Below are 9,317 nucleotides of genomic sequence, written 5' to 3' on the forward strand. Positions count from 1 at the left end.
CCTGACCACCACCCCTTCCATTTCCTGCACGGGCAGGAAAACCTGTTGCAAGGTCCAGCCACATCCCTTCTGTCAAAGCATCCTGTTCTCACTGTGATGCCTTTTGAAAGTTCTACCTGGCCTCCACTTCTCCACAGGTATGGTTCAGGATTGAAGAGGTTGGGTTACAAGAGACACCACAAGACACATGAAATCCATTCGCCGATCACATCCTGCCCACCCTGTCTTAGAGGTGGAGTAGAACAAGACATTCCTACAGTGGCACCACATCTGGAATCGTGATGGAAAGTGGACAGGACCACAAATGATATTCAATGGGGGAGCATGCTGGGCAAGGGCCTGGGCCTATATTTAGATAGGTTGCACTGAGCAGCTTTGCAGCAGGGCTCCCAATCCAGCCAGCATGCTTGCCCGCTGCAAACTACAGCATGCAGAGTGGGTCCCAAGCTCCTAACTTTCTAACCTATGCCATCAGGGCAGCCTGCTAGAAGAGGGAGTCACTCACCTGTCATCTCCAGTGCCTCAAGAACATCATTACAGAGAGCGAACGCTATATATATAGCAGCCTTCCTCAACCAAGTTTTTGAACTACAACACCCATCAGCCCCAGCCAGTGTGGCCAATGGGCAGGGATAATGGGACTTGTAGTCCAAAAACTCTGGGAGTGTATCGGACAAAAATGCCTCTAGGATTGCACTTGATCCTTTTAAAGCTGCTAACCTTGGTGTGACTATTAAAACAATTCATCATTCAGGTACAAAACAAGCTCTGAAGAGTGCTAAGCTCTATGTATTTACTCAACTGTTTCCTGGCTTATCTCTAAACCCCCAGCCTTGACAGGGACTCCACAGTATTTGATCTGAGTCATCACTTAAGTCCCTTATAGATTTTTACATTTTTCCTTGTGGGAGGTCAGGGCATTTGGTAGGAAGAAAGAAAGCCACCACAATTGTTGCTGGTTAAGCTGCTCCTTATATAACTTTTTACACATTGAATCCATAGTAACACAACCAACAGCCGATCGGACCCAATCCAGAATTTACAAGCAAAAGCTCATTTTCTACTTGTGCTGTGAAATAGAATTGTTGTTGTTTTCCTTCTCACCATCCTAGATCCCTGCTATTTGGGGGGTGGGTGGGTGGGTGGATGTAATTCATTTGCCCTTTGCAGATCCCTCTTTATTAGATATTTTGCAGCAAGTTAAAACAAATAAACAAAAACCCTACACATTTCCCTGTTTGTTTCCATAAAGTCAAGCTTGTTTCCATGGGCGTAGCCATGGGGGGGGACAGGAAGGAGCAGCTGCCCCCCATCAATAAAAATACATAGCAAAATCAGGTTCTGCCCCCTAACAAAAATCCTGGCTACGCCCATGCTTGTTTCCAACACTGTGACTTCCCAATCCCTGTTAGAAATGCTGTCTCCAGCTTGTGCATCCTCAAATGGGATGACTCTGGAAATTAAATTATATCAGGAGAACTGGTGGGTTTCTCTTGCAGATAGATGGAGGCAATCTGTCACCATTTTCAGCTGCTCTAGGATATTGCACAGATTGAGCCATACACTATGGCTACTTTGTTATGTTCTTGAAATTCAATGCAGATGCAAACCTGTTCCGACTGTGTCGCCAAAGTAGATTTTATGGCTGTTTTGCATTACCACAGCATGGCAAAGCAGATCGCTGGCTGCAACCACATAGTTGGGCACGGCCTGTTCATAGAGAGCATGTGCTTTACATTGCTCCAGGAGATCTCTCTGCATAAGGCAGCAAGAAGTCCCACTTGCAAGGAAAAGAAAGCTTTGCCGTCGTGTTTGTGCACCTGTTCCTTATTTCAAGGAACGGTTCCTTATTTATGAACCTTATTTACTTGTGAGATGGGCCATAACTGCAAAAAGCCATTTTAATTCAGTACATTAACAGGCCAGTATATTTTAATAATGTTCTGACTTGCACAATACATCAATTTCTTACATTCTCACCATGTGCTCCTTATCTTATTTCTTTCTGGGATTGCTCAGTCAGCAAAGCGTGAGACTCTCTTAATCTTTTCCCCCACGTTATTTGTATGTCATGTGTGCTCATTGCCTTGCACTGTCCTGTACAAAACAAAGCTTCTTGGAGTCAATGTGGTAAGTCCTAGGATGAACTGCTTGGTCCCAAAGTATCTACTCAGAGGAGAAGGTGGCTAACTCTCCCACAGATTGCCAGGCTGTGAGAACCCGGAGCTGTGGAACAAGCCAGGAACTGAAGAACATATCAGAAGTCAGAACCAAAGACCAAGCAATAACACAGCATAGAACATGCCCAGGACTCTCTCCTGCTGTGAGTGCCCACAGGCCCTGTCCCTGCCTCCTTCCACCTGGTCTAGGGCGGGGCCTGGAAGGCCTCATAAAGGACTGCTGCCGCTGCTCTGCTGCTGGTGCTGCCCAGGACTCTCTCCTGCTGTGAGTGCCCACAGGCCCTGTCCCTGCCTCTTTCCACCTGGTCTAGGGCGGGGCCTGGAAGGCCTCATAAAGGACTGCTGCCGCTGCTCTGCTGCTGGTGCTGCCCAGGACTCTCTCCTGCTGTGAGTGCCCACAGGCCCTGTCCCTACCTCTCTCCACCTGGTTTAGGGCGGGGCCTGGAAGGCCTCATAAAGGACTGCTGCCGCTGCTCTGCTGCTGGTGCTGCCCAGGACTCTCTCCTGCTGTGAGTGCCCACAGGCCCTGTCCCTGCCTCTTTCCACCTGGTCTAGGGCGGGGCCTGGAAGGCCTCATAAAGGACTGCTGCCGCTGCTCTGCTGCTGGTGCTGCCCAGGACTCTCTCCTGCTGTGAGTGCCCACAGGCCCTGTCCCTGCCTCTTTCCACCTGGTTTAGGGCGGGGCCTGGAAGGCCTCATAAAGGACTGCTGCCGCTGCTCTGCTGCTGGTGCTGCCCAGGACTCTCTCCTGCTGTGAGTGCCCACAGGCCCTGTCCCTGCCTCTTTCCACCTGGTCTAGGGCGGGGCCTGGAAGGCCTCATAAAGGACTGCTGCCGCTGCTCTGCTGCTGGTGCTGCCCAGGACTCTCTCCTGCTGTGAGTGCCCACAGGCCCTGTCCCTGCCTCTTTCCACCTGGTCTAGGGCGGGGCCTGGAAGGCCTCATAAAGGACTGCTGCCGCTGCTCTGCTGCTGGTGCTGCCCAGGACTCTCTCCTGCTGTGAGTGCCCACAGGCCCTGTCCCTGCCTCTTTCCACCTGGTCTAGGGCGGGGCCTGGAAGGCCTCATAAAGGACTGCTGCCGCTGCTCTGCTGCTGGTGCTGCCCAGGACTCTCTCCTGCTGTGAGTGCCCACAGGCCCTGTCCCTGCCTCTTTCCACCTGGTCTAGGGCGGGGCCTGGAAGGCCTCATAAAGGACTGCTGCCGCCGCTCTGCTGCTGGTGCTGCCCAGGGGAACTTGAAACAGCACAGAGTCCTTTTTAAAATGCCTTTTAAAGAATTTTTAATGTTTTTATCTTCTTTGGGGTGGTAGGTGGGAGGGATTTTTAGTTGGGTGTGGGAATCTGTTAAATTTTAGTGTATCTGTAATTTTTATTGTTTTTGGTTTTATTGTTTTATTGTGTTTGGGGTGGTAGGTGGGAGGGATTTTTAGTTGGGGGTGGGAATCTGTTAAATTTTAGTGTATTTGTAATTTTTATTGTTTTTGGTTTTATTGTTTTATTGTCTTTTTTGTGTTCTTCTTTTGTTGAGTTCTTTGCTGTTTTTTAGAGGTTTTATTTTGTTTTTAAGGGGAGGGGTCAGGGCTGCCCGGGAGGGGGTCCCAGCAAGCAAAATGGCTGGGGCAGATTCCACAGGGGGGTGTGCACTGGAACAACCGATCTCAGTGGTCACGGGTAGGAGGAGGAGTTACGCTAAGACCAGACCATGTCATTACCGAGGAGGCAGACTTAGTCGTTGTCTGAGGACTATCCCTGCCTCCAGGTCTGGTCCTGACCGGACGGATATTGGAATCAGCAAGGGATACCCACATGACCTGAAGGTGCTGCTGTGCAATGCCAGGTCGATGATGAATAAGACCACCGCCATTCACGACCTGATTGTGGATGGAGGATTTGACCTGGCATGTGTGACAGAGACCTGGTTGGAGGAAGCCGATGGGCCCGTTCTTGGCGCTGCTTGCCCACCAGGTTTCTCTTATGCACAGCAACCCAGGCCATCTGGGCGGGGAGGGGGGGTTGCAGTGATTTTTAGGAAGTCATTAGTTTGCACCAGGCGTCCTATTGGGAAGACCCAGTTCTCTGAGTGCATGTTCTGGAAGTTGGGCAATAGAGGCAGTACAGGATTCCTTTTGGTGTACCGACCTCCCCGCTGCACCAAGGATTCCCTGCCCGAGCTGCTTCAGGTCGTGTCGGATGTGCTCCTGGAGACACCTAGCTTGGTTGTCTTAGGGGATTTTAACATCCATGCCGACACGACCTTACAAGGAGCCGCTCGGGACTTCGTGGAAAGCATGGCCACCATGGGGCTGTCCCTGAATAAGTCTGGCCCAACTCATAGCCGCGGACATGCCTTGGACTTGGTGTTTACCTCTATGGATGTTGGTGATCTGACATTAAGTAAAAGCGAAACAAAAGAAGTGCCATGGTCAGATCACTTTCTGGTGCAACTGGACTTCTCCGCAACCCTTTCCCTCTGCAGGGAGGTGGGACCGATTCGGATGGTCCGCCCCCGCTACTTAATGGATCCAATTGGCTTCCAAAGAGTGGTAGGGGATGTTTTATCCCATGTCGATGGCCTTTCAGCTGATTCCCTGGTGGCCCGCTGGAATGCGGAGTTAACCAGCGCTATTGACTGTCTGGCTCCGAAGCGCCCTCTCAGATTGCATGGAGCCCGGACAGCCCCGTGGTTTTCCCCGGCGCTGAGGGCAATGAAACAGTCGTTGAGACGGCTAGAGCGCCGGTGGCGGAAAACTCATTTTGAATCAGACCGGACACGGGCTAGAGCTCAACTTCGAGCCTACCAAGTGGCAATGGCGACGGCGAAGAGGACCTTCTTCACCGTCTCCATCGCATCTGCAGAAAACAGCAGCAGGAGACTCTTCCAGGTGGTTCGCAATTTAGCGGAACCACCTGCTCCATCCGGGCCCAGTACGGGCCACATGATCTCCTGCAATGATTTTGCAAAGTTTTTTGCAGATAAAGTCGCTCAGATTCGGGAAGAGGTAGACTCCACCGTGGGAGCAGGGCCGGGGCGGGGGAGTGCTAGAGTCCTGTCTAGTCAAGTTTTGTGGGATCAATTTCAATCTGTTACCTCCGAGGATGTGGACAGGCTGCTTAGACGAATGAAACCAACCACCTGTCTCCTTGATCCTTGCCCATCCTGGCTTATAAAAGCTAGCCAGGAAGGGCTGGGCGATGGGCTTCGCGGGTTGGTAAATGCTTCTCTCCATGAGGGAGCCTTCCCAGACCCGCTGAAAGAGGCGGTTATTAAACCGCTTCTTAAAAAACCATCTTTAGATCCGGCCAATATGGCCAACTATCGCCCAGTCTCAAATCTTCCATTCTTGGGCAAGGTGATTGAGCGAGTGGTTGCGGAACAACTCCAGGCACGCCTGGAAGAAGCGGACCATTTGGATCCCTTCCAGTCAGGATTCAGGCCTCATCATGGGACTGAAACTGCCTTGGTCGCACTGGTCGATGATCTCCGGCGGGCTAGGGACAAAGGTAAGAGCTGTTTCCTTGTTCTGCTGGATCTCTCAGCGGCTTTTGACACCATCGACCATAACATCCTTCTGGACCGTCTAGAGGGCTTGGGAGCTGGGGGCACTGTCATGCAGTGGTTCCGCTCCTTCCTCCTGGGCCGTGTTCAGAAAGTGGTGGTGGGGGATGAGTGTTCAGACCCCTGGGCGCTCACTTGTGGGGTGCCTCAGGGTTCTGTCCTCTCCCCCATGCTTTTTAACATCTATATGCAGCCGCTGGGAGAGATCATCAGGGGGTTTGGGCTGGGTGTCCATCAGTATGCTGATGATACCCAGCTCTACCTCTCTTTTAAATCAGAACCAGTGAAGGCGGTGAAGGTCCTGTGTGAGTGCTTGGAGGCGGTTGGAGGATGGATGGCGGCTAACAGATTGAGATTGAATCCTGACAAGACAGAAGTACTGTTTGTGGGGGACAGGAGGCGGGCGGGTGTGGAGGACTCCCTGGTCCTGAATGGGGTAACTGTGCCCCTGAAAGACCAGGTGCGCAGCCTGGGAGTCATTTTAGACTCACAGCTGTCCATGGAGGCACAGGTCAACTCCGTGTCCAGGGCAGCTGTTTATCAGCTCCATCTGGTACGCAGGCTGAGTCCCTACCTGCCCACTGACTGTCTCTCCAGAGTGGTGCATGCTCTAGTTATCTCTCGCTTGGACTACTGCAATGCGCTCTACGTGGGGCTACCTTTGAAGGTGACCCGGAAACTACAACTAATCCAGAATGCGGCAGCTAGACTGGTGACTGGGAGCGGCCGCCGAGATCACATAACACCGGTCCTAAAAGACCTACATAGGCTCCCAGTACGTTTCCGAGCACAATTCAAAGTGTTGGTGTTGACCTTTAAAGCCCTAAACGGCCTCGGTCCGGTATACCTGAAGGAGCGTCTCCACCCCCATCGTTCTGCCCGGACACTGAGGTCCAGCTCCGAGGGCCTTCTGGCGGTTCCCTCATTACGAGAAGCCAAGTTACAGGGAACCAGGCAGAGGGCCTTCTCGGTAGTGGCACCCACCCTGTGGAATGCCCTCCCACTAGAGGTCAAAGAGAACAATTACCAGACCTTTAGAAGGCATCTCAAGGCAGCCCTGTTTAGGGAAGCTTTTAATGTTTGATGGATTTCTGTATTTTAGAATTTCTGTTTTTTTTTTAAGCCGCCCAGAGTGGCTGGGGGAACCCGGCCAGATGGGCGGGGTATAAATAATAAATTATTATTATTATTATTATCAAAACTTTGCTGCTCAGGCAAGGCTCAGGATGAACCAGGAAGACCTTTAGGCCTACTGTCCAGGAGCAGGTCTGGCGCAAGGCAGTTGGGCACCTAAGGAAAGCCACAAAACGACACACACACACACACACACACACACACACACACACACACACACACACGCTACCCTAGAGAAGAAGGGGTGAGTAAAGATCTATACTGTATCAGGATGAAGGGGGAATAACGATCTGCCTGAGGCATTCTCCTGACTTTGCCTCATAGGTGGGCCGGCCCTGTCCTGGAGGATCCAATAGCAAACCTGGGTGGGCATGGGCATAGCCAGGTTTTTTGTTAAGGCGAGCAGACCTTTTGTTTCGGGGGGGCTTTTGTTGGGGGGGGCAGAACCTCAGTTAGCTATGTATTTATATTGACACTTATTGTTTTAGGGGGGGCAACTGCCCCTCCCTGCACCCGCTTGGCTACACCCATGTGGGCGGGTGACTTCACTCCAGGGCCTGAGGGCACTTCACTATGAAACTGTTACCTGTTACCTGAGTGTATCTGAAGAAGTGTGCATGCACACGAAAGCTCATACAAAAATAAAACCTTAGTTGGTCTTTAAGGTGCTACTGAAGGAATTTTTTTTATTTTGCTTCGACTCAGACCAACACGGCTACCTACCTGTAACTGTTACCTGTAGTTCAGTTGTTCACCACACGGGGCAGCTATTCCCAGCTTCTGTTTATATCCTGATAGTTATTAAATTGCTCTGCCATGAGCACTATTTATTTTCATGTAATACAAATATCAGGAAGTAAACATGGTGGGAGATTTGAGTGAGGATGAGTGTGTGTTAACTCCACCCTTCTCCATTGACATTCTTCTCACAGCTTGTGTGAAGCACTCATGGAAACTCCCAGCACGTTTTGGAACCCTTCCTGGTACCGTATTTGTAATGACTAGAGAGTTCTCTGGCCTCCTTCCAATCAGTTCCCATTGAACTTCCAGTGGAAGGATCTCTACACCTGGCATGACTAGACCTTTCCATCACTCATGCAGCAGCATTACCAGTTGTGTCAGAGGAGGCACGCCTAGAATGTATTTCAAAGGTAGACCTTTTGGGATATAAGCATGATGCTGTGTGTCTCATTCTAATGCTGAAACACTGGGGTTTCTCAAGAATTATCCATCTCATTTCCTTTATCATGAAACTGAGGCAGCAAATTCAAATAGACAACTAATTGGCCATCATGCCCTTGGCTTTCTGTTGTCAGTTTGCTCAATTAGATGTGTAATAGTTTCATGTAATAGTGGCCAAGAGTCTGGTATTCTCAGTTTGAATGGGGCTTCTCCTGGTGGTTCTGACAGGTGACAAGGTTAACTTGTAGCCCAAGGAGCCAGATGGTCCTTAAAATTTGGGATCTTTCCTTCAATCCGGTGAATATAAACATGATCAGAGTTTGGGAATGAAGGGGAGGGAGACACCATTTGTAAAGTGACAGGGACCTAGTTCTCAGGGCAAATGTGGTGTAGTGGTTAGAGTTTCAGGCTAGGACCTTGGAGATCAGGCTTCAAATCCCCACTTGGCCATGGTGGTCATTGGGTAACTTTGGGCTAGTCATCAACTCTCAGCCTAACTTTCCTCACAGGTTTGTTGTGCGGGCCATATGAGATGGGGAGAGCCACGTACACCGCCTTATGTCTGGGCAGGATCATGTCAGATTGCAGGTGGGGGTCTACTTGACTGAATGCTCCTCCTAGGGCAGGAATGGGGAACATGTGTGACCTTCCGGACGTTAGGCTACAACTCTCGTCATCCCTGACTATTTTGCCATGACAGCCAGAAAGGACTCACCAGGTGACATTGAGCTGCTATGCTAGCTTTCTAGAAGGTACCGTAAATGTCTCTTGCTTACCAAATGCGTGAGGGCTGATGTGACAGGGAGGTCAGCATGGGGACATATCAGCATGAGCAGTGGATTGGCTCCACCAGTCTGTTTCCACCATGCTGCTCTCTCCAGCGCTCCCCTACTGCCCAGTAGCAGCAGCTCCACTGTACCCAGCAAGCCACTTCTGAAGCCAACAACATCTGGAGGCACAATGGTTCCTTACCTCTTGGCAAATACAAAAGAGGACAGAGTCCTGGGTTTTTAATACTTATGTTGAAGAGGGCATTTCAGCAAGTGAGGGAATTTCACCAACTGAAATTCTTTATTTGTCACAACTTTTAAAGGTGTGGGGGGCCTGCTTTTTTATTTTTGCAACCCTACTTTACAAAAGGCTGCTGGTGTATGTGTACAACAATGCAAAATTCCAGGAACATGTTTCCAAAATAGCCGTAAGGCTGATGGTGGAGAATGAGAGGCGGCTGAGGACTGATGAATAAATTTTTGTGCACCTAACAAAA

Source organism: Zootoca vivipara, chromosome 10 (assembly GCF_965207765.1).
Source record: "Zootoca vivipara chromosome 10, rZooViv2.hap1.1, whole genome shotgun sequence".
NCBI lineage: Eukaryota > Metazoa > Chordata > Lepidosauria > Squamata > Lacertidae > Zootoca > Zootoca vivipara.